Here is a 27,340-nt window from a genome sequence, read left to right as displayed (position 1 = left end):
AATTAAACAGAGCCACACTAGCAACCTAATTTTATATGAAAGTTGGAGGGGGGGGGGTTGGTGTGGAGGCTAGGTTTCCAGAAATCCTAGAGAATTCAGTCTACAAGAAAATCACTTTAAATATAACAAACTCAGGTTAAGTAACAGAAAACTGAAAAAAAAGTACACCATGCTAACACTAATGAAGATAAATGTGGACTAGTACATTAAGACCAAACAAAATACATTGGAGTATAAAATGTTACTAAATATAAAGAGGATAATTTCAAGTAATAAAAGGGGCAATTCACCAATAAAACCCAACAAAACTCAATGTGTAAATGTCTATAAACATAGTATGAAGCAATAAAACAAAGTCACAATAAATCAAAATTAAAATAATTCAAAGCATATCCATTGATAATAGTAATAAACTGGTATTACAAAAAGTGACAAGTATCAAAATATTTGAGAATTAAATAATATTTTCCTGACTCTTCTATGGGTCAAACAAGGAATCACAAGGCAAATTACAAAATACTTTTAACAAAGTTATAAGAAAATAAGAGATGCTCAAAGCAGTGGGATGCAGCTAAAGCTTCTAAATACCCATATTAAAAAAAAAAAATCAAATGTAGGACCTACATTTCCTACTAAGAGTAGGATAAGCCCTATGCTAGCAGAAAAAAGGAAGCAATTTTTTTAATCAAATAGAAAAAAGAACCACAACAGAATGAAACCCAAAGCTCATTATTTGAAAAGATCAATACTTTTGATAGGTCTCCTGCCATAATTACCAAAAAAGGAATATTCAAGAAATAACAAGCAGATACTATTCAAGAATGATAAAAGGAATTGCCACTAGAGATCTTAAGGGTATTTTAAGTATAATAAAGGAATATTATGAAGAATTTTGTGGAAATATATTCCATAGTTAAATAAATTGTTAAACTACTTGAAGACAAACTACCAAATTGATAGCTTAAATAGCCATAAATCCATTATACAATTTGATTCATAGTTTAAAACTTTCCAGAAATAATATTCCAGACCTAGATGGTTTCATGGGAAAATTCTATAAAATATTTAGAGAGAAGTTCAAAACAAACTCTTTCAAGAAATACAAAAAAGCAAATATTTTCTAACATTCTATGAAACCAGAATTTTCCTGATACCAAAACCAGAAAAAAGCATTATATATAAACTCCAGACCGATATCCTCCATGAACATATGTAAAAATTCCTAAAAAAACTAAGTCAAATTTAAAAATATGTAAATAAGTAAAAAGATCATGATGAAGTGGCTATTATCCTGCATGTGTGAACTTGATGCAACACAGATTGTATTCATCATGTCAATGATCAGAAGTACAAAAATAATTCTTAGGATCATGTCAAAACATACAGAAAGATATATTAACAAAATTCAACGTCTTTTTTTTTTTTTTTTTTTTTGAGGATTTATTTATCTGGGAGAGAGAGAGCAGGGGAGGGGACAGGGCGGCAGATTCCTCACTGAGTAGTGGGGCAGACGCAGGGCTTGATCCCAGGGACCTGGGATCATGACCTGAGCCAAAAATCAAAAGTAGGCTGCTTAACTTACTGAGCCACCCAAGTGCCATGCAAGATTCAACATCTAATAATGATAACCACTAGCCAAAACAGGAATAAGGACAACTCTTTCAATCCGACAAAAATAATTTATGAAAAATCTGTAGTACCTGGTATCAAACTTAATGATAAAGCACTACGTTTAACCAGAGACCAAAAAAAAAAAAAAAAAAAAGGGCTTTCATATCCGAAATCCGCTTTCATATCTTCTATTCACCATATCAACAGAGGTTTCAGCTAGTGTTATTAGGGGAGAAAAATAAATGCAAATTAGAAGAGAAATGGTAACACTGTGCTAACAGAAAACATAATTACCTCCATAGATAATTCTGAAGAATCTACCAAAAAAACAAAACGTTAAAATAATTTATTTAACAGTGTTACAGGATAAAGTAAGGGTAGAAATGCTAATTGCATTTTACATGTTCACAACTGAAAAACTGAAAGTTAGAAAATGATTTAAAATAGTGTTGGTAAATATGACGTAGTATGCAATGTTTGTTAGACGATACGCCCAATCTAATCCCTAAAATCTGTAAGACACTGCTAAGAGAATTTTTTTAAATATATAAATCAATGGAGAGATACCATTCTCTCTCGGAAAAACTCAATGTACATAATAGTTTTTAGATATGTATGTTAAGTGTCCGTATAAATTTTAAAATAAAAATTGTCTTAATCTACAAAATTCAGATTGTACACTGGAAATATATCCTGACCAAACGTAACTTACAAAAACCCATAGAATAAAATGCCAAGTACTTAAGACTAAATATATAGGGCAGCCTGGGTGGCTCTGCGGTTTAAGGCCACATTCAGCCCGGGGTGTGATCCTAGAGACCTGGGATTGAGTCCTACCTCGGGCTCCCTGCATGGAGCCTGCTTCTCCTTCTGCCTGTGTCTCTGTCTCTCTCTCGGTCTCTCGTTAATAAATAAATAAATTTAAAAAAAAAAAATCTTCTTAAAAAAAGACTAAATATATAAAAACTCTAACATTGCTTTAATGACATCTAAACCACTATTGTGGTAAACTGAGGAGGACAGAAGAGGTAAAACGTTTCATTTATTGGGCAATCAGGAATGAGAAATGAGGAGCATCATTCATTTAGTATAGATTCATCATAATACAATCCAAATATCAATTCACTGGTGTATTTGTGTGTAAACAAACTGATCCTTGCCAATTATACAAATTAACAAAGAACCAATAATAGCCAAAACAGTCTTCAATAGAAACAAGGGTGTGTGTATGTTTTTTTAAACCAAACAGTATAGGCCTTGTATCTACAGTAATTAAGGTGGTGTGATACTGACACAGATACCGTCACTGACAAATAGACCAACACAACAGACTAGAGATCACAAAAGCACACTTCTGCATATACTGGCCTTGATTTGGGTCAAAGTGGCATTCTAGATTGATTCACTACCATTTATCTAAAATACAACTAGACATTTACGGGGTGGGGGAAAGTCTCATATACTCCCTATACTATGAACAAAAATTCAATCCTAAATAGAATATAGAACTAATTGAATAATATAAAGTTACCTATCAAACTTCTAGAGGTCAATATATTAGATTATAGTCATGAACGTGGACTAGAAAGAATTTATTAAATAGACTATCAAAAGCACAAGCTGTAAGGAAAAAGAGGAGAAGTGTGATAGTATTCAAATTAAGAACATCTATTCACCACCAAATAAGACTAATTTACTAAAAGCATAACCCTTGGAGTAGAAGAAGATACTTGGAACCAAGACACAATGCTGGTATCCATTATCCTTGATGCAAAAACAAAGTCAGATAAGATTGTAGTAAAATGTCCAAATAAATCTATCTCCCCATAGTAACTGGGGACACGTAGCATCATTTGTATTAAGCAAAACTTTGAAAGGACCCCAGTGGTCAACAGTAATATTGTGTATATTCTTGTGATGGAATGCCATGCACTAAAGGAAGTCTTTAAACTAGATGTTAAACAACAGGTTTCAAAAATGTGAATTTGAGGGAAAGAAGTTAGGCAAAGTAACGCATGCTGTGCAATTCCATTTATCCAAAGCTTAAAAACATACAAACCACCCGGTAGTCCTGAGGAGTGTATACTTAAGTCAGAATAATAGAAAAAAATAGGAAAGCCTGAGTGGCTCAGTGGTTTAGCACCGCCTTCAGCCCAGGGCCTGATCTTGGAGACCTGGGATTGAGTACCGCGTCGGGAGCTGGCTTCTCCCTCTGCCTCTCTCTGTGTATCTCTCATGAATATATAAACAGAATGAATGAATGAATGAATAAATAAATTTAAAAAAGAAAAATAGAAATGATTACCATAAAGTAATAGAAGTTTCCTTCAAGTACAAAGTAGTGGAGAAGTTGGACTGGTAAACACGATAACCAGCATATTAGATGTGGGCAATATTAAACATTCTCAGTTGAGCCTCTACAAGCATCTGTAGTGTAAGGACTTGAGTACCCTATATTTACACCATAGTTGCTGTATTTAAATTGAAACACTTAGGTCTTTATCACACTGGTCTGTTTCTTCTGGCAAAGTTGAAGAGAGTGATTTCAAAGGCTTTGCTAATGGTTTGGATGGGCAGATACTACCCAATAGACTAAAATCTGCATTTCTGCCCCCAACTGATAGATTTCCATACTCCACATCGAGCAAAATGCTTTGCATCAATTTTTTAACTGAATGGACTGATTCTAGATTACCTTTGTGCTTGCCCAGCCAGCAAACTACTAGGGTAGCAGTTTGAAAGCTAGTTGAAAAGCAGAATAAAAGAACTGCAAAAATGATCTCACACACACACACACACAAAAAAAAAAAACCCACCAGCTAGAACCAAAGATAGGTTAGTTTTCTTTGAGCACCCTTAGAGGTATACATACATTATTTTTTATTCAAATAGATAGACTCAAATTCCTGTATTTCCTCGTATTTTCATTCTCGTCTGTCTCCTTGATTCTGCATTTTGCTTTGCCCTTATGGTCAGCAGAGAAAGCACCCATGCTTTGTTTCAAGGGGATTCTTGCCTTGTGTCTAGGGAAGACAGAGACCTTGTTCAGCAGTAAGCTGAGGTCTGCTTCAGAAGGTTCCATGAGGCATTCTCGTTATTACTGTTTTCTGTCCTGATCAAAATGTTAACGTTACTTAAGGATTCTAGACAGTTGTGATTTGTAAAGTCAATCTCTGGATTTTATCATTTAATACCATAAAGAATAGTATTGAGTGTGTGATATAAGTTCCCAAGATTTTATCCATGATTGGAGGTTAAGGTTGAGATATGTCCAAGAACTCTGTCAATCATCCTTTTATTCATGTGTTATCCATCCGTTCATCTGCTCATCCCTCATCTACCACTGTACTATCCTACACAACCACCCCACCTTCAGATTTTGTGATTTTCCTTTAAAATGATTTCCAGCAACTCTTTCTTGGTCCCCAAAGTTAAATTGTCAGAGGCCTCATGTTTTTGGGTAACCTAAGATAAAACTTGGTTATTTCAGTACTAGTGTGAAAGGATAGCAATCTCAATAGCTGTACTCATGAGACGTTCCTTCAACAGGTTGCCTTGACACCATTGAGTTCTAATAGACTACTCTCCTAATAAATCGACACAGAGGTAAAATTTCCCCAAAGAAATCTGCTCCAGTGAGGATTCAGGTCAAAAGCCTGTTCTCTGGATCTGAGGTTTTGAAATTGGTAGACAATCAGAAATGTGTAATAGAATGGAGACAGTCCCTCAAGCAAATTGATGCTAAGAGGTAAAAAGGAGATGCTTGGTCTGTTACGGAATAAATAAACATGAATTCAAGTTCCAGTTTTGTCTATAATTAGTTGTTTTTCAATAAAACTATGAGGATAGTATCGAACCCATAATGCAAAGACAAGCCTGTACAAGTTGACATTTACGCCTCCTTCAGGCTCTAAGATTTTCTTAGGTCTAGTGTTAGGAAACGGCCATTTACATATGTTGATGGAACTAATTTCCCCTTAATCAGGCCTAAAGCTGAGCAGATGCTATTTCTTCTTTTCATCTCCTTTTCTCCAATGAAAGCATATAATTCTGCAGTGAAACTAAACTGGAAAAAATGTGGATTTACTACTTCATAGTCCACAGTTGACCTTGTGACATACTTAAAATTGCTTTCTCTGAAAGCACAGAGGCTGCATAGACTAGGAAGGGGGTCAGCTTTCGTAAATCTAGCTCTTTATGTGAAGATTTTTGTGCTTTAACAAACTTCTCCTTTAATTTTTTAAGAGTCATGTTTTACCAGAATCAGGCTTATAGATAAGTTTATATATAGTATGTAAAATTGTATATGGATTGTTTGTCATCTTTTTTCCGGAGCAGTAATCACAGCATTTGTAATCATACTGCAAGAATTTCAAAAGCTCTAGAAGTACCTTACCATAGATTTATATTCATGAATCTCAATCCTTACTAATTAGAGTGTAAAAAGATGTTTATGCATTTTCTAAACATTTCGAAGCACTTCATTCTATATTGCACCTTTGTTAAAAATTTAAGACAAACTACTAAATTTAAACTGCTGACTTTTCACAAATCATGGAATTTTAAAAAGATATTTATTAGAGAGAGAGAGAATATCTCAAGACAACTCCCTGCTGAGTGCAGAGTCCAATGTGGGGCTCAATCCCATGACCCTGAGATCATGGCCCGAGCTAAACTCACAAGTCAGATGCTTAACCGACTGACCCACCCAGACCCAAAATTTATGGAATCTTATCATAGGTTAATATCATCATTCTATTAACTCATTAAGTATATCCATTAGTATTTCATAAAATTTCATGTAAATTAGATAAAAATTGCAAGTACAGCTAAGAATGTATTTGTGATCTTTATGAGATGATTCACCATCGTGTACCATGGTCCCTATTATGATTTTTTTTTCCTGTTTCCTGGTCTCTCAACATAAGCTCATCTTTATTTTAGAGAAAATAAAACAGTTCCTCCAGGTTCTACCCCCACCAAGTGTCCAGCCACTGTGTTTGGACCACAGGTACCTGCCTATCCTGTGGATAGCTGAGATCTAGAACCTTTAGGGTTCTTCCGCAACATGTGACACATAAGCCTTCCCTAGGAGGTTCGTACAGGAATCTACCATAAAATGTTTCTGGGGAATTTGGGACCAAATTAAACTGGCTGTTTCAATTTCAACCTGATAAATATTCTTCCAGTTGCGCACTTCAGGCATTATCTGAGGTTCTTTATTACGACATTCCTCATTGGGTGAAATGCCAGAGTCTAATGTGGCTCTGTTAACAGCATTAACTGTTTTGTTGAGACCATTTCCATTCCTCCCATCTACCTTAAAAAGAAACAGTTGGAAGTAGAGGATTTTTCTCACCGTACACACAGCACAATTCAAAGCGATCTACCCAGATGGTCATCTCCTTTGGAATTCCCAGGTGAAAAACTTACAATTCACCTTCAACACAAGCCCTTCCTAGGATGGGGCCTTTGTTTTCATTACTGTTTATGCTGAGACACCTGAAGACTTGCCCATTAGAAGGGCAATCAGCGTGCCAGGAACTCCTGTATGTTTCAAACAAGATAGTCATCAGCTGTTCTGCAAAATCTACTGACTCAACTTCTCATGTTTTTTCACTAATCTTGTGACAAAGAAGACTGTTGTTACAATTCTCTCTCTCACGATTCAAGTAAATTGTAAGAGTAGATCATTAAAACCTAACTTTATCCTCAACAAAAAGTGGAAAGACCAACCATACCTAAGTTTCTGTCACCCACACCTTTGTATCCTTTAAAAACAATTACCAACGAGTGGCCCAGAAATTTAGGATCTTAATTTCAAAACCATTTCTAATAATTTGTTTATATATGTGGTACAATACATCATTTTTCAAAAATTCGTACTTTTGAAAGCAATCAACCTTCATCTGTCTCCATGTGCCAATGTATCTTTCTTTGAAGCTATAGCTGTTGTAGGGTCTATAAAAGCAACACGGGGGATCCCTGGGAGACTCAGCGGTTTAGCGCCTGCCTTTGGCCCAGGGCCTGATCCTGGAGACCCGAGATCGAGTCCCGCATCGGGCTCCCGGCATGGAGCTTGCTTCTCCCTCTGTGTCTTTGCTTCTCTCTCTGTCTCTCATGAATAAATAAATAAACATCTTTAAAAAAAAAAAAAGCAACACAGTCACACAAAGGCACATAAAGCTATTATCTCCTGATTTATATTCAGTTATTTCAAGTTTCAAAAATTTCTCAGGTCACAATTTTTGTATCATTTGCTGTATGTGTAAAAGTAACTTTAGGATAAACTCCCAGAAATGGAATAAGAGAGACCAAGAGCATATTTTAAATTGTCAACAGTATTTTCACATTGACTCAACTAAGGTTTCCGTCAATTCACATTACGTAATAAATATATCTACAGACATACAATGTTTTATTCATTCATTTTATTCAAAAATGTATTAAACTTACTTTTGTAGTTCAGAAGTCCAACTGGGGCCTCAAACAAGAAAGTCAAGGTGTCAGCAGCGCAGCCCTCCTTTCAAGGTCTTCAGGGCGTAATCTGTTTCCCTGCCCTTTCCAGCTTCTAGATGATGCCCACATTCACAGCCGCCTTCTTCATCTTCAGTAACAGCAACGCCAGACCTCACCACGCTTCTCTTCCCTAGTCACATCTTCCTTCAACTCATAGTTTTGCCTCCCTCTCCTACTGATAGGTGCTCTTCCAATTAAATTATTTCATCTGGATTATTTTGGATAATCTGCCTATTTTAAGGTCAGCTGAGTAGCAGCTTCAATTCAATCTTAATTTCTCCTACTTTAAGGTCAGCTGAGTAGCGACTTTGATTTAATCCTCATTTTCCTTTGTCATAAAACTAAATATAGTCACAGGTTCTAAGGACATCTTCGTCATAGGGGACATTATTCTGCTTACCACATATATAACAGCTTTATCTTATTTTTTAATATCTTATCTTGTTATTCTTAGAAAATCTCATTTTTGACTGGATTCCTACTGAAACGTAGAAACTCCCAGGAGGGTAACCTCTGTATCTTGGCAATCTGTTCTTGGCATTTTTCTTTGGCCTCCTTCATTCTCTTCCCCAAAAGTTTAGCATTTTCTGCCACCCCTTACTTATTTTTCTTGATACACTGTTTCTTCAAAGTAACACACCCACATTTGTTGCACGGCAGGTGGAATAACAAGGCGCTCATCACTTTGGTCCTTGGCTTCCTGCCCTTGCTTATGGGCTTTTCCAAACATAGTGGTGAATGACATCTTCTTTAGAGAGATTGAAAATCTTATGGATTCTGCTATCTCTTTTGGGCCCCAGGAGAGGATCATGGGGAGTATCAATAAGTCTAGGAATATCGTGCTCTCCTTTTTTTTATTTTACAATGACCAAGTTCAGAACACTCAGATTAGCATCTTCAATGCAAACCCAAACCCAATTGTGTTTTCTTCTCCAGTTGTTAGTCTATAACAGGAATGACCCTTGCCCAGTAGAAGGCAGACAACCATGGATGAAGACACCTTACTTCATGGGGAAGCCTTGTCTGTAATTTCACCACCAATTCCAACCCACAAAACCCATCCCTTCTTCACCTAGAATATCAGCAGCAACTTCTTTGACCATACTTCTCATAAAAGGTACAGAATATGCATTCATCACATACTTCAGTGAGTTTCCAGCAGCCAGTAGTTGGGAAAATGTTGTTCAGCTTCTCCCTTGAAGCACCTGACCACCTCCGAGGCACCACAAAAAAGAACTCCAGTTCTCTTATTTTGAATGGGACTGATCGCCACATTTTAAAGAAATATTTTGACTCATATAGTGAAAAAACAATGCCCCATATATTTATTGTGTTTTATGTTGAATGTTACATAAAGGTAGAAGTATAATATTCACTAAAAAAGTAAAAATCCTTCAAGAGCCTTGGAGGTATCTTTCATCTGATCTTAAAATGAGACACTTGACAAAAGATTTTAATAAAAATGTCTTGAATATGTTACTTATTCAAATGTCGACTGTGATGAGTCATTCTGGTACATTTTCTTTCATGTTTATTCAAAATAACTCATTTTACCTAATCATTTATTAGCTTTTCAAAGTTGCCTTAAGTCTCTAAAGAAAAAAATTCTCTGCTGTTGTTCTCCCAAAGACCTGGTAAAGGAAAATTCAGCTTCAGCTGGACTATATAAGATTCAGTTCATTTCCTCCATTCCAGCTTTCAGTGGGTACAATTCCTTGAATGAGGAGCAGCTGAAGATAACAGCCATCCTTCCAGGGAGCTTTAACATTTGCTTTCAAATAAGCCATCTGAGAGTGAATTCAAATGCAAAAATGAAACATTTTGAAGATAATATATTGACTATTTGTATTATCTGTATTTTAGTAATATATCAGAATGTTAATATACTAGCAACCGGTAATACGGTTTATGTTAGGTTCATACTTGATACATATGAAAGGTTCATTTATAAATTAATATATATGTATATATATAAATTAAATTAAAATTCATCTATATTTTCTATAAACTACAAGTCTACAACAGGTCCAATAAAAAACATTATTACTTTTTGTGATGGAATTTTTAGGGGGAAAAAGATATGTATTAGCATCAGCTTGGAGAATACAAATGTATGACCATTTTATAGCTTGTTATGAAAACAAAACAAAACAAATAAAAATATGGTGTGTGGTAATAAGGCCACAGTTGATACTTGTGAGTACTTATGTACCTTATATTCTGTGTAGTTTTTTCTATAACTTATTATAAACCTGAAAAAATGAATACACACTTTGTAATGTATAATGTCCTGATTAATCTAACAGTTTTAAATAAGAGTAAAACATCTCCTTAGTTATTGGACTGATAACTTTCTGTTCCCTTTATTTTGATTTCTAATAACGTGTCACATATTTAGTGGATAGCAAATTGAGGAGAATCTTTTACAGGCAAAATAAATGTTTTTCTTCTTGTGCTATAGGCAAAATATTTCCCTTTGATTTATAATTCTAATAAAAAATTGCAATGCTCTGGTATTATAATAAGTAGAATCTAAAGTCACATTATTGAATACAGTCATAAAAAGGGACTAGCAGTATTATGGTTTTATATTAAGTAGTAGTAATTTTGTCCACTTCAGTTTACCAATTTTGACTGGTTTCAGTTTCTTTGACTAAAAACATTATAGTTTAGGTGTATTTTCTTTTTTTTTCTGACAGAAAACTAAGGTTTTAAAACAAAAATGATAATAAACTTGATAATTTCACTGAGTCTTTGGTTCATGTGAAGTTGCATTAATTCAGACAATCTGAAACTAGTGTGTATATTTTAAGATTAACAAGGTGAATAGTTCCAGAAAGAGAGTTAAGAGGTAAAGTCTACTTATAAAACCATGTGAAAAAAGCTTGATTATGTACTCTAATATCTGTCAACTTTTTTGCTACTAACTTTATCAATTTTCATAATAAACTAATTCTATATTCACTTACAATTAATTATTTTTATAATACAAAGAGGTGAACTTTCAAACATCTGATCTGCAACACTAAGTACAAAGATCACAAAGACATTGAATTGCTATTATCGTGTCCTTGCAAGATGTATTTAAAATACTGGCAAACTCTAAAGTGAGATGACAGACAGTACACATGTAGCACGTGGCATTTTCAATTAGGATTTTAATTATGCTTTGTGAAATCCAGTGATACTTTTTTTATTTCTTAAAATAAATGAGGTAAATCTCATCAGAATTATTTACTCCTATGGATACCAATTTATATGATAAACCACTTTGTTCTACAACTGCATTACAAAAACCCAATTGTCTCATGCTGTTCATGGAAGTCAGTAATAGGACACAGACTGTGATGCTATTAAAGCAATTCAATAACAGAATATTAGAATGTCTACTAAAACATCACAAATGAGTACCGGAATTTTATATAATGCTAGTAGAATGTTATAACATTTCAGTGTTTCCTTTTGTTTTACAATTTAGGCAATAATATTACTGATGTAATTATGTTTCATATCCGTATAATCCAAGTTTAACCCCAAATCATAGTATTACATTTATCATATTGAAATGAATTTTTTCCTATTCTAGAAATGGCTTGATACTTCTGCATGATTTTCAAAGTGTAAAAGTTTTAAATTTGCATTTATTACATCTTGACAAGCTAAGGACTAAGTATTAAACCTTAGAAAATTTTGTTAATTTCAAAATATATCAAAATCCAGAGCATCAATTTTGTTTTTATTGTTAAAAACTTAGGTAGAGCAATACTGTCTGAAAGTGACGCTATTACTGTCCATGGCCATGAAAATTTTCCCTTTGAAAACAAGTTATTTATCATCTCACTTATCAGTAAATTCTCATTGATTTTTCATCCAGTTCAGCACCAGTTAAAGTCATTTAATCACAATACAGATTTTTCTGATTTTAAATGTGGAGAAATTGGACCCTTAATATTCAATAATTTTTCAAAAATCAAACTCAGTTACTGAACCTATAGTAAAGATTAAATTCTAAACTATTGCTTAGTCATTCAGACAAAACTATTTCTTTCTGATGGTGCAGAAATATTTTTGTGATGCTTAGATTATGAGATATTATCAGGTGTAAGGATTTTGGTGTTGATCAAACTCATGTCAAAATCATGGATTGTGGGGAAAGTATGGAAAACTTAATAATTGTGTCAGGGAGGTTAGGGGGTGGGAGTATCCTAAGAACAATAAGAATAATTTTGAAAAATACCCAAATATGTATAAATGAGCTACCATGTATTGTGAACACACCCCATTCCATTGGAAGGAGATAATGAAGTTTAGCTCAACAGGCAATGTTGAAAATTGTCGCTTTTGGAATCCACAATCTTCTCCATAACAATATCCTTTGGTACTTTTGAACACTATCAGCACTTTTCCCCTGATAAAATTCATGGGCAACTGGACAGACAAGCTTCTGAAAATAGACTGGGATGGTTGTCATAATACTAATAAAAGCTGAATGAAACTTAAAACTCTCTCATAAGCCCAGATGGACTAAGGTTCTATTAGAATACTTGCTGTTTCTGTAGTTAGCTCAGTCTAGGCTGCTAGCTTCCTTCCACAGAAACACCATGTCAGTGTGACATGCCCTGTGGCAATGTAAGGTTTCTCTGGAAATGAAGTGTTTACCGATGAATCTTTTGGACTTTTCAAAAATAAATATGTGGAGTTATCCAGTGTGATTTTTATCACTCAAAAAATACTCAAGAAATTTCCTTTCACATGGCCGTATCTATAGCTTGCTTGCCTCCTCCTCTCCCGGACAACATGTTTCCAGCGCTTAGAAAAAGTAATGTTTCTTTTTTTTTTTATAATAAATTTATTTTTTATTGGTGTTCAATTTGCCAACATACAGAATAACACCCAATAATGTTTCTGCTTAGCTTTGACCATGAACCAGAGCAATCTAAACCACACTCACACAGTTTAGCGGGTTTTTGGTTTTTTGTTTTGTTTTGTTTTTTGTTTTTATGGTTTGTTTTGTTTTGCATGCAGGACTATGTCTAGAAGCCTAGGCTAAGTTTTCTATTCTGTATGCATAATGATAAATCTGCACTCCTCCTGGGGGCCATTTTCACAGCTTCCTCTCCCATAATTAAATGACCACCAGTAAGCATATTGCCCATGGAATTTAGAGAATCGAAACATTTTTCTTAATACTCCTTTTAGCAAAAATGATTTTAACATCTTGCTTCTATTTTCTTAAACATTTTAAATAAATTTACCACTGATTAAGGCAAAGGTTATTTCTTAGCACTTTAATCCTCTTTACATAGTTAATTAGCAGCGAGTGATTCTGTTTTCTCGTAAATTTGTTGGAGTATAAAGCTCTGGGTGTGTGTCTTAAATATATGTGTTTTGGTCATGAAATATACAGCATTCACAAAATAAGTGTCTTTCCTGTTAACCGTTTTTTAATTTGAAAAATGGTCTAAACTAGTTTACTAATCTGAAATACATTTTAAGAATTAAATGATTATATTGTATATTTTTAATGTTACAGCATGTGAAGAAATCACATCTTGCAACAAAATGGAAATTATATTTTCCATGTTCTGTCTTGCAAAAATTTTTTCTTTATGTTTCTAGAGATCTTGTACAGAATCACATGTGATGGAGCTAAGAAATACTGTGAGATACCTATTGCATAAATGGAAGCCTTTGTCTCTGACACTTTGGGAGGGATAAGATATTCAGACTAATTTAAACTAAAAACTAAGTTGAGTAATGACAGGAGAAAATGAATGGGGTGTCCTGAGGAGATTTTACAAATTTTTTTTTTATGAGAAAATCACATAAGATGTAGAGAAAGTCAGATACTTGGCATGGTAAAAGTTTTTTTGATGTTGTGCTTAATTGCAAACATGGATTCTTCCAAGGGAATCAAATAAATGCTGTTGTTCATCATTTAGAACAAGAGAAACCAATAAAAAATAGGCCTTGGTAAAGAAATCTCACTTCTCAGGAAAGAGGCAGGTTTGACTTAAGGAAGGACTTAACATTTAACTTACTAATGTTTGCATAATATCCCTTGTGTTCTAACTTTTCTAATGAAATAGAATAAAATAAAGATCTCATTAGATCACAAAGAAGAAATCATTCTCTTTAGATTTAGAATAGAGGCAGTAGAGGGATTGGGGCAAAACTTGGGCCTCCTAGAAGTTATCATGTGTATTTTACCTCATAAAGCAGATAATATATCAAGGGTACACCTTGATAATTCTATACTCTTATCTCTGCAACTTAAGAAATTAATATCTAAGAAACAAAGAAGTATATGATCTGACTTTGCCAAGTTCAGATATAAATCTGTGATTTTTCATATGATCTTATCACTAAGTAGATCTTATTAAAAAATCCCTAGAATAAATGTACTAATTTAATTCCCATTTCTAGAAAATAAGTTTGGAGTATCTTAGTGTACTTTATTAAGAGAGTCTAGTGAATCATGATGAAAGACTTGGAACAACACCTTTTCTTTTTCTTGTGTAGACCTTTTATATTTAAAGACCTTCTAATTTTAAACAGTTAAATTTTGAGACGTATGTTACATATACACTTTTCTCTCCTATTTCCAATATTATTTTTTAAATGTGATTTTCTCAATTATTTTCTACACAATTTAACATGTTCACAACCCTACTGCCATATTTTAATAGGGTTCATCAAGCCTTGGTTCAAGCTTTGTTGGGCAATGGCAAAGTATATACCATAAAGTAAAGATAAGGCCATCTTCAAAGGTATTTTTATATATCCCAAAGAGCAATATTGTAGACATAACTGGGAAGGAAAATCTATGCATACTTGCACAGTTTCATTTTCTTAAGATCATTTTAAAATCATCCCAGCAATATCTTTTTTTTTCTGGAAATCTTGTAAAATGCTTTTATTGGAGAATCTATGGGTTCTCTGCTGTCTTTATGAAGCAAAGGAGAACTGCTTCTTCTTTTTTTTTTTTTTTTTTTTTTTTTATGTGGCATTCTGCTCACCTCTTAAAAGAAACAGAAAGAAAAGTGTTCATTTTGAGTGTGACTTTTTAGTTGCTACTCTACTTTCTTCACTTTCTCCTAAATCACTAAAAGGTTGGAAAATAGTAGGAAATTTCAGAATTGCACGGGCACATGAATCAAGTCTTCAAACTTAATGGTGAAATAGTATTGTGTATGAATCTAGGAGCTCTGATGAAGGGTTATTTTCAGTAAATGTTGAAAGGTTGACAGTAGTTGCTTTGTAGATGTGGAAAAAAACATGTTGATACCAATCATACAAAATTGCTCTTTAATGGTAAGAATTTTTTAAAAAGAAAGAGTTTCTTTGGAGTACTGATTTTAAGCTGGGGAATACAATTCCTGGAAACTTCCTACAAAGTTATAATTGACTCAAATTAAAAATGTCAGGAAAAAGAATAAAGTAATATAAAATTAGTTCTCCTGCTCCTTATTGTATATTATTCTCTCTTACTCTATTTTGCTTCTTTTTTTTTTAAGATTTTATTTTTGTTTATTCATGAGAAACACAGAAAGGAGAGAGAGAGAGGCAGAGACACAGGCAGAGGGAGAAGCAGGCTCCATGCAGGGAGCATGACTGACATGGGACTCGATCCCGGATCCTCAGGATCACCCCCGGACTGAAGGCGGCGCTAAACCACTGAGCCACCCGGGCTGCCCTTTATTTTGCTTCTATGATAAAAATAATATTTGGAGAATTAAGTACCTGAGCATCAGTCTATGTTTATATACTTTTGAGCATGTTGCCTCTAGTCTGATTGACAAACCAATCTCAAGATATAAATTTGGTAAGATTAGGATGCCAAAAAGACCATTTTCAGAAAAGAAAGCATTAAAAGCTTTATTATTTTCAGGAAAAAATAGATGGATTTTTATCTGAATTCTATATTCCTTAAGAGATTAGAATGAATTAATTCACAGGAAGAAGTAACACTGGCTTATTCGATAATGATCCATCAGTGGTTCCAACATTGCATGGTCTGGGTATTTCTATTTTCTTTCCACCTTCACACAAAGCAAGGCTTTGGGGATCATATGAAGCAGTCAGAGATGGGAATAGAAAAAGAAAAAGTAGGGCACAAAAAATAAAGGAGCAGTCATATGGAATCCAAAAGTATTGTCTTCAAGGCCTACTCTAATGTCTACTACATCAGATGCTTGAAATAAACCTGTTCGAATCCATATTTTTTCCTTTACCCTCATATTACTCATAACATATTTATTCATGTATCAAACTTTGTATTATACTTAGTTTTTAAAATCTTTTAATACATCTTCCTCTTGCAGGTAAATAATTTATGCTGAAGCAAATTGTATTCTATTATTTTTTTAAAAAAGTATATTGAATTAAACATGAAGGTTCTCTTTAGCCTTTCCATTTTTAACATTTAAAAAATTATTCTATTTAAAAAATTATTGCTGAGGAAATTATAGCTGATAATTGTGCATTTATCCTTCTTTAAACACCTAGCATAATATAAATACAGGTAATTTAGGTTTGATGTTTACGAAATCAACTGAATTAAGCAGTGATATAGGAAATTTACATTATAGGGCAACTATATCTAACCACATGCTAGCATTCTGAGTATGACTGCTGTAATTAATAGAGTTAACAAAGAAGGAATTCTAAATAAATATAAATAATATGTTTAAGAGAATAAAGAAGTGTGAAGAAGTGTTGGTATATAACTGGAATACTCAAAGTCCTCACTTTTGATGACAAAGGTAGTAACTGAAATATGTGTATGTCGAGATCATGTTCTTGCTCTGCATGGTTCCACTGACTAGAGAGCTATGCAAAGGAAGGACAAATTCCAGTAGCAAGAGTTTCCGTTACCAATACTGTCTAAAATGAGGAATGTCTGCATATAAAGAAATTCAAATGGAAATTCTAAAATTGAACAGTGTAATACATAAGATTAAGAACTCAACTGATGGGTAAGAAAATAGAACAGACCACCAATGGGAAAACTGAAATGGAAAGCAAGTAGATAGAAAAAATAAAAGCTGAAGCAGAGGCAGAAAAGAGTAGAATATCTAGAAAAGAAAACAAGAGACATGTAGAACAGAATTAAAGGTCTACCATATGTTCCACTGGGATCACAGGAAAAGATGAAAGGGAATTGAGAAGAATAATATCAGAATAGTTAATGTCTGAGGTGTTTCCAAAATAGATGAACAATGGCAAGAAGCTCTGTGGATCCCAACATTCAAGAAGTTCTGGATCCCAATACAGATTGACATAAAGAAGACCACATGCAGGCGTGTCTAAAAGAATATTTCTTACAAGAGTATTTTACATTCTTAAAATATTGAAGTCCTCAAAATGCTTTCCTTGTGAATGTTTAGTGTTTTAGAAAATAAGACAAATAAAAAAAAAAAAAAAGAAAATAAGACAAATATTCAAAATAGGCACTTAATTCATTTTTAAAATACCCTGACTATATCCATTTAATGTAACATAACATATATTTTCAAAACCTATCTTTTCCAAAACAAAATATAATTAATGCTATAAGTAACTCCCTCACGTTTTTGCAAATACCTTTCGTATCTGCTTTACTAGAAGATAGGTGGATTATCACATCTGCTTCCCAAGTCAGTCTGTTATAATATGTTTTTTTGTTAGAAGACCATAAAGAAAATCTGGGCTCCAAAGATTATGTAGTAAGAAAATGGAGGAGAAATGGAAAGGATAAAACTTTTAGATAACTGCGGATAATTTTCTTTGATATATACACAAAAAACTGACAAGCAGTAAGTTTTATAAAGATAGTCGTAATATGGAAAATGAAAGACTATCACCAGCTTTTTGAATTCTGTTACATTCAAATCCATTGACTCAGCTTGGACTTGTTTTTTTTCAACTTTCACTCTGATTTAATTTTATACCCATATGTTCATCTTGTAACATCAAGCATTGATCACTTTGGAATAATTGCCAAAAACCAAAGACAAACAGAAAATCTTGAAAACAGAAAAAAAACCTTCATTGGAGAAACACTATGGAAAAAGCCAGCAAATGGTGGATTGATATCTTCAAAGTGTTGAAAGAAAATATCAATCACATTCGTCATCAGATAAAAACACAGGAAAAAAAAAAAAAAGGAAGATAAAAACACGGAAGTCCATGAAGGATTTGCCAGAACATTATAAGGCTTAAATATATGGGTAAATTTAAATAAATACTGTTTAAAATAATAGTAATGTTCTGTATGGTCTCAACTATATGGAAATTAAAATGCATTATAGGAATGAAACAAAAAGAATAAACTGAGCCCACAGAGGGAAAATGTTTTAAATTTCTAGTATTGCTGGAGAGAGGCAAAATACATTCTTCCATGGCATATTCATTACTCTCAAAATCTGTACTACTGTCATAAGTATGCAAGTATGTATATATAACCTCTAAGTTAACAACTAAAATAAATTGGAAACACATAAGGGAAGTAAATAAAAACCATCAATTGATTCCAAAGAAAGGAAGAAAAAATAATCTTGGGACACTATGGGACACTATGTCTAATGAAAAATCAATGTAAATACAAATGTAAATAGATTAAATAGTCCAACGTTTTAGATATGAATTTGAGCCTATAGGTGGTCTATCAAATAAATGATGACATTTATTTTGAATCTTATTATTTTTTCTTCAAAAGTAGGACTTATTCATTATTTCACTCCTTCCTCTTTACACATTTTTATGCACATCAGGAATATATAAAATATTTAGAAACAAAAATTAATACAGTTAAAATGCTATGTTAGGTAGTTGGAGAAATAATGCATATACAAAAATAACTACGATAATACAAGACACAATGTGCTAGAAGCAGTAAACATTGCATCAGTGTTTTTTCAACATATAGTTTGAGACCAATGGCATCCTACACAAAAAAATGCTGGTGAAGTTAAAAGTATGATCTTGCCTTGAGCCAGGTTCACTTTTTTGCAACAAATGTTTAGGACAGTTTGGAAGCTGAAATTTTTATTGCTATAAATATCTTTAAGTTAACTAATGAACCAATGAATTAGTGTTTGTTTCAGGAGAGACTCAAATTCTACTGCAAAGTCTAATCGTGTACTTTAAGGCAGCTCTTTACTTTTGCTACATTTTCACGTTTCTTTATTGTGATTTTGGTAGCCAACCCCCTCTTCATCCTGATTATCTTATCGTCCTCTGGAACTAAATCTGAAATGACATATGGTCAGTCGAATTTTCAATTTCAGTTGCAAAGTTGCTCACAGGAACTTTAGAAAAACCACATGAATCTTTCAGAGCAAATTAGAGTCAAGAAAAGCTTCACCAACACTGCTGCTAGTAAAAAGTCACTTATAAAGATATCTCACTGCCATCATGGCATATATACAAGCTAAAGGAGCTCCCAGGACTAAATAATACTTTATTAAATTGCCCTCACATCTGATAGTATAAATAAACTATGTTCAGTTAATTAATTTTAGAATGTCTTTACTTTGGTAATTACTAATAAAAAGCCAATATTTACCATGCACTCTATGTTAAGAAACAATTTTTGACATTATCATATTTATTTTTATGCCATGGTAAGAAAGGTATCCCTGTTATCATCATTTTATAGGTGACATAACTAGGCCTGAAACACGATTAACAGATAATGTAAGTTCCCTGATATTTAGCTGGAGTAAAAACTCAAGCCTAGACAATTTGAGTCCATGGTGAAAGTGATTTTTCTGTCAATTAATTAAATTATGAAGAATAACATATATGTGAACCAGAAAATAGTATCAGAAGTTAACAAATCATCATGTCTTAATGATGTGAAGAATGTGATATATCTAAAAGGAAAACCAAATTGTTACTCAACAAGCACTACAGAATTCAGTTACATAGAAAAACTAACAAGACTGAAAACACATGAAATTTCATTTCTCAATAAAAAGCAAGGAAATAAACATATGGCTACCTCTTACATAAGTACTTATTCTCTGGATCACTAGTGTTGAAGGGTACAGCTTTTGATAAGACCCTACTTGAGCAGGCAATACATTTGTCAGGTTCAGAATAAAAAGGAAAAAAGAAAAGAAAGAAATTCCAGGAAGTAAGTCCAAGGATAAAAAGAATCCTCTTACTGCAGTTCAATCAATGAAAACCCTAGTGTAAAGTAAGAGAGATGTGCACAGAGAGATGTAGGGAAGGGGGTCTAGGAGTTAGTGACTACAGCACAGATTCAGGTGCAATGGTAGGCAGTTCTGGCATAGCTAATACTCATGAAAATCAGGAAAATCATGATAAAAGTAACTGCTCTCATGATGGGTACCTATCATCAAACCCAATTTAATACAGTGTTAAGAATATAGGTTCTTTAGTTGGGAAGGCCAAAGTTTGAATAAAGCTCTGACATTATTTCTACAACACTGTCACTCAACTTTCTCTGCCTCACCTTTTTAATGCTTGAAAGAATCAACCCAGCCAAAGTACTCAGGTGACTTAGCCTCACAGAGAAAAGCAAGGCTGCAAATATTTGCAAGTAATTCAGTCTTCAAGACCTCAGCCTAACATAAAAGGAAGAAAGCTTGAGTAATCATTTTTAAATTTAGCCTGTAGGATTATCTTTGTGTTAGGAGTCATGCGGTGCGCTGCAGAAGTAGGCCAACATGTAACAAAAAGTCAGAAAGCTCATTTTCTAGACTTTCACTTCCAGTCAATTTCTCTGAATCACTGAAGAAATAGTAACCTAGCCTTTACTTTTGCCTCTCCAAGAATCCCTGTTTTTCTCCTTTTTCCTTTTTTCCTACTTCAGAGAGCAGTAGGACAATCATTTTTTATCTACTCTCTGTGATTTCTGTGTCTGCAAACAACAGCAGAGGCGGCATTGATTTGGTTCCATCTCAAACTAGAAAATGTACCCTTTGTATGATCAAATACACTAAAAAGAGTAAGATATTCACAGCGATTCCTGTTCTCTCCCCTCTTCCTCCTCCTTCAGTGGTTCCGCTGCCTTGACTCTAAATGATTCATGCAGACAAAAAACTATCATAAAGTTCAGATAATTTGGAGATTATGGAATCTAAAATCTTTCATATTTTTTTTAAGATTTTATTTATTTATTCATGAAAGACAGCAGAGAGAGAGGAGAGATATAGGCAGAGGAAGCAGGACTTGATTCCAGGACTCTGGGATCATGACCTGAGCCAAAGGCAGACACTCAACTGCTGAGCCATCCAGGTGTCCTAAATGTTTCATATTTTAAAAGAGACTAAAAATGTAGCCCTCAAGGATTAAGCACCTACAGTGTGTGTATGATAAGTAATAAATTAAGATCAAAGCTACTGAGCGGGAAGTCTATAGATGGGTCTCCTGAGTTTTAGGTAGTAACTGTTCCATTTGCCCTAGTATATCTCAGTTACTGATAATATAAATATAGCACCATAAAATAATTTTCATAACTCAACTTATTATCTAAGTATACATATTGTATAATAAGACAATAAATTTATTTTATTTTTATTATTTTTAATTATTATTTTTTATTTTTTTTAATTAAAAATGTTTATACACCAAAATTTTAAATTGGACATTTTTGAATTCTAAAGATACACCAATGTTTAAATTCACAGAATTAAAAAAACTATAGCATTATGTATAATAAAAGCTACCTAGTAAATATCTATTAAATGAATGAAGGCATGATGAAACACACACTCTAACATGTAGATGCTGGGATTCTAAAACATTATAACTTTCCAGAAAGCAATCAGACATACTGTATTAAGAATCTTGAACTAGGGTACCTGTGTGGCTCAGTGGTTAAGCATTTGGCTTTGGCTTAGGTCATGATCCCAGGGTCCTGGGGTCAAGTCCCGCATCAGGCTCCCCACAGGGAGCTTATTTCTCGGTCTAAGTCTTTGCCTCTCTCTCTCTGTGTCTCATGAATAAATAAATAAAATCTTAAAAAAAAAGAATCTTGAATGAGGTATATATTTTTTTGTTCAATAACTCCCCATGTGGACAAGAGAAGGAAGAGAGACAACAGTATTTCAGTTTGGATACTAAATTCTTTAAAATGGAAACTTTTGAATAAAATATTTACACACATGAATGATACTGCTCAAAAACAGTATGGTATTGGCATTAAAACAGACACATAGATCAACAGACCAGAATACACAGTGCAGAAATAAACTCCTGAATATGGTCAAATTGTTTATCACAAAGGGGCCAAGAATAGGGAAAGGACACTCTTCAATAAATAATGTGAGGAAAACTGGACAGCTACATGCAAAATAAGGAAACTGGATCTCTACCTTACACCATACACAAAAAAATGAACTCAAAATGGATTAAAGACTTGAATGTAAGACCTGAAACCATGAAACTCCAAGGGGGGGTGGTGGTGGCAAAAAACAAGAAAGAAACCTTATGTAGTAGTCTCCTCAACATGGGTCTTGGTGATGAGTTTTTAAATCTAACACCAGAAGTAAAGGCAGCAAGAGAAAAATTAAACAAGTGGGACAAAATCAAATGAAGATGCTTAAGTTCATAAACAAAATGAGAAGGTAATCTACTTAATGGAGGAAAATATTTACAAGTCAAATATCTGATAAGGGGTTAGTATGTATCACAAAATATATAAAGAGCTCAAGACAATCTGATTAAAAACAGGCAAAACATAGGAATAGACATTTTCCCAAAGACATACAGATAGGCAACAGATACAAGAGAAGATGCTGAATATCACTAATTACCAAGGAAATGTAAATCAAAACCACAATGACATAATAACACCTGTTAGAATGACTATTGCTAAAAAGACATGAAAGAACAAGTGTAGGAGATGTGGAAAAGGGACCATTATGCGTTGCTCATGGGAATAAAAAGTGGTGCAACCACTACAGAAAACAGCAAAGTTTCCTCAAAAGTTAAACATAGGATTAAAAACTAAAACAAAAAACAAAAATACTATTTTTTATGAACCTGAACATTATCATTTATTTTGGTTTTGTTTTTGGGGGGGTTATTTATTTTAAGCTTTTAAATTTAAATTCAATTAATTAATATATAATGTATTACTGGTTTCAGAGGTAGAGGTCAGTGATTCATCAGTCTTATGTAATACCCGGTGCTCATTACATCACACGCTCTCCTTAATGCCCAGCCATAAGAAACTCTTAATTGTAGGATATTGAGGGTCTCTGGAAGGGAGGGGTTTGGAAGGATGGGGTAACTGGGTGATGGACATTAACAAAAATTCTATTTTGAAAATAATGCCCCCATTTTCACTGTAGCATTATTTATAATTCCATAAGATATGGAAATAACCTGTATCTAGTGAGGATGGATGGAAAAAGAATATGTGTGTGTGTGTGTGTGTGTGTGTGTGTAATACAATATGATTAAGTCACACAGAATAAAATCTTGCCATCCATGACAACATGGATGGGCCTTGAGGACATTATGCTAAGTGGAGTAAGTTAGACAAAAAAAAAAGACAAATACCTTATGATCTTACTTAAAGTGGAAACTTAAAAACAAAACAAATAAACTCATAGATTACACACAGAGGATTGGTGGTTGCCAGAGGCAAAGTAGGAATTGGGGGGAATGAATAAAAGGAGTCAAAAGGTACAAACTTGCCATTATAAAATAAATAAGCCATGTGACTATAATGTGCAGATAAGTGATTAAAGTTAATCACTGTATTATACTGTATTGTATATATGAAAATTGTTGAGAGTAGATGTTGAAAGTTCTTATTACATGAAAAAGAAATTTGTGACTATATATGGTAACAGATACTAATAAAAGTTAATAAAACAGTGCCTGACATTTAGTAAGCCCTCAAAAAAAATGATAACATTGCTTTTCTAGTGAAAACATTGTATTTTAATTTATGGGCAGTTTTATTTTTTACATTTATTAAGTTTACTAGAATACATATTTATATGGTTTAGTATAAAAAGTTAATGAAATTAATGATATAACAGTTATGGAAACAGTGAAATAGCCATGAATATTAAAGTCTGTTAATTATAATAAAGTCCAAAAATGTGTTTTATAAATATAATTACAAAAGGAATGCATTTAAATCATTTTATGATAATAAATTATTTATCTTGGTTAATGATATAAATAAGACTGAGAAACTGATTAGATACGATTGATAGGGATTAAAATATAATAGTGCCTTTGCATACACGTGGTTTGGATACACTTTTACTCTCAACATTGACAATTAAAGACGTATTAAGGCATTATTTCACCACCCTCCTGAATCCACAGGATTCCTACTTCCTAAATCTCAAAAGAGATGAAAGCAAACACAGGAGAGGAAGAGACACATACAGAGAAAAATGGAAGTATGAAGAAGACAAATTATAAAATAAGGTATCAGAAATTAGTATCTATCAACCAATACAATAAATATATATTGAAAAGCCTTCACATTGAAAAGTCAGCTGATTACTCATGAGTCAGTATCCTTGTTCTACTTATAAATGAAGTATCAAAGAAAAAAATGTGAAGATCATACCAAGAATCAAAACAAAGACTCAGAAAAATTAAATGGCTGACATGAGAATATGCTGAATAACTAATCATATATCTTATTTGAACACAAATGGGAATTATAATTAGGTGTCAATAATAACTCTTGACTACTAGGATTGCTTGGGTGGCTCAGTTGGGTAAGCATCTGCCTTCAGTTCAGATCATGATCCCAAGGTCATGGAATTAAGCCCCATATTGGGCTCCCTGCTCAGTGGGGAGTCTGTTTCTCTCTGCCCCTCTCCCCTGCTCATGCTCTGTCTCTTTCTCAAATAAATACATAAAATCTTAAAAAAAAAAATCGACTACTTGCAAGAAAGTAACACATCAGTCTATATTTTTGTTGTCATTCTGGTCTTAATTGTGGGGTTTTCCAAATTCTTAGTAAAAAAACATTTTCTGCTTTTTAGGTCAGAACAAAACAATCCCTCAAAACCACAATGACATATCACCTCACACCTGTGAGAATGATTAACAACAGAGGAAACAACAAATGTTGGTGAGGATGCAGAGAAAGGGGAACCCTCTTGTGCTGTTGGTAGAAATGCAAACTGGTACAGCCACTGTAGAAAACAATATGGAGTTTCCTCAAAAAGTTAAAAATAGATGTACTCTATGACCGAGCAATTGCACTACTAGGTATTTACCCAAAGGATACAAAATGCGGATTCAAAGTGGGCACATGCACCTTGATATTTATAGCAGCATCACCAACAATAGCCAAATTATGGGAAAAGCCCAAATGTCCAACAACTGACAAATGGGTAAAGAAGAAGTGCTATACATAGACAATGTAATATTACTCAGCCAACAAAAAGAATGAAATCTAGTGATTTGCAATAATGTGGATAGAGCTAGAGTGGATTATGCTAAGTGAAATAAGTAAATCAGAGAAAGACAAATACCATAAGATTTCATTCATATGTGAAATTTAAAAAACAAAATAGATGAACATAGGGGAAGGGAAAAATAAAAAGAGAGAGGGAGGCAAACCATAAGAGACTCCTAACTATAGAGAACAAACTGAGGTTTAATGGAGGGGAGGTGAGTTAGGGATGGGAAAGGGGTGATAGGTATAAAGGAAGGCACTCGTTTTAAGCAGTGGATGTTATATGTAAGTGATGAATCACTAAATTCTACTCCTAAAATCAATATTACACTATATATTAACCAAGTAGAATTTAAATAAAAGTTGAAAAAGAAAACAAGAATAAATTAAATAGAAAACAAGTTTTTACCAAAAAACGAATGAAAACAATCCAATAAGTATAAATATGTCTGGTAGCACTTGATGAAAAAAATGGATAAAAATTTCCAAGTCAAATTAAATTTACTCTGATTTCTCATTCACACAGTGGAAATATGTTCAATATCAGCTAATATTTGGACTCTGAAGACTATAACTACTATATATTATAACTATTGCTATAAGTGTAACTACTGACTTTCCTTGTCTAAGATTTCATCTTCCCTTTTGAAGAAGGGTAGTTCCACTCCCTCATTCTGAGCTTGGACTGGGAAGTATTTTGCCATATAGACAGTCTTCTTAAAACACACAGTTGTACCATGAGGATAAAGCTCAAATTTCCCAAAACTTTCCATCTTAGTTTCACAGAAGCTAAACTTTTATTTTCCAGCCAGGGATTCACTTTTCCCCTTTTCAACACACAATACCAGTTATCATTCAATCCTAAATCTCACCATGGGGGATATCAATAATGATAGGACAAGGAGAATAACCAGAGGTTGAGGAAGACGACACGGTACATAAACTTACAAGTCCATAGTGCCAGAGCCCCTTAAGACCCCTCTATTTGATGGACTATAGAGAGGTCCCAAGGGGTCTTGGAAAACTGGGCTGAGGAAAGACACTCAGAGCATTTAGAATAGTGACTATTAACAATACTCATGGAAATACTTCCAGAATGTCACACCCAACTAAACACAGTTTGTTAAAGATCAGTTTGGTCGGGATCCCTGGGTGGCGCAGCGGTTTAGCGCCTGCCTTTGGCCCAGGGCGCGATCCTGGAGACCCGGGATCGAATCCCACGTCGGGCTCCCGGTGCGTGGAGCCTGCTTCTTCCCCTGCCTGTGTCTCTGCCTCTCTCTCTCTCTCTCTCTCTCTCTGTGCCTATCATAAATAAATAAAAATTAAAAAATAAATAAATAAAAATTAAAAAAAAAAAAGATCAGTTTGGTCTATCTTGGTTGAAGAAACTCAATTTCTTTGAATGAACCTGAAAAATACAACCAACCACTGAAATAAAAAAGCAAAACCATGATACTAGTTAGTGTGTCTTTAAAAGAATCACTTATCCTACTCTGATATACATTTGTCAAACAGATAACAATTTGAAACCTTTAACCTAGATGTCATTCATAATAGCTTCCTTTCTTTTTAAAAAGAACAAGATTAGAAAAAAGTGAGTTTTACTAATATTTTTTTGTCTTGGTCTTGAGCTGTCATTTTAACCTGTTTCTTTCTTTTTGTTTATCTTACATTTTTATTTTATTATTTTTTTATTTAAATTCAATTTGGTTAACATATAGTGTATTATTAGTTTGGGGGCTAGAACTTAGTGTTTCATCAGTTGTGTATAACACCCATTGCTCATTATATCAAGTGCCCTCCTTAACGCCAATC

General features: G+C 33.6%; 1 long non-coding RNA gene and 1 pseudogene across 1 annotated transcript in view; both read right to left on the bottom strand.

The window, feature by feature from the left end:
* Positions 1-6,661: 6,661 nt before the first annotated feature.
* Positions 6,662-7,480, bottom strand: LOC112654018 (protein BTG4-like; annotated as a pseudogene).
* Positions 7,481-7,931: 451 nt separating this feature from the next.
* Positions 7,932-27,340, bottom strand: part of LOC112653870 (uncharacterized) — a 29,576-nt gene continuing 10,167 nt past the window's right edge. The window contains exon 3 of the long non-coding RNA XR_003132589.3: positions 7,932-9,917. This is a non-coding gene — a long non-coding RNA (uncharacterized LOC112653870). The remainder of the gene's footprint in view (positions 9,918-27,340) is intronic.

This window comes from Canis lupus, chromosome 3 (assembly GCF_003254725.2).
Source record: "Canis lupus dingo isolate Sandy chromosome 3, ASM325472v2, whole genome shotgun sequence".
Lineage (NCBI taxonomy): Eukaryota > Metazoa > Chordata > Mammalia > Carnivora > Canidae > Canis > Canis lupus.
Note: the sequence above shows the minus strand (reverse complement) of the source record. Positions and strands in the feature narration are given on the sequence as shown.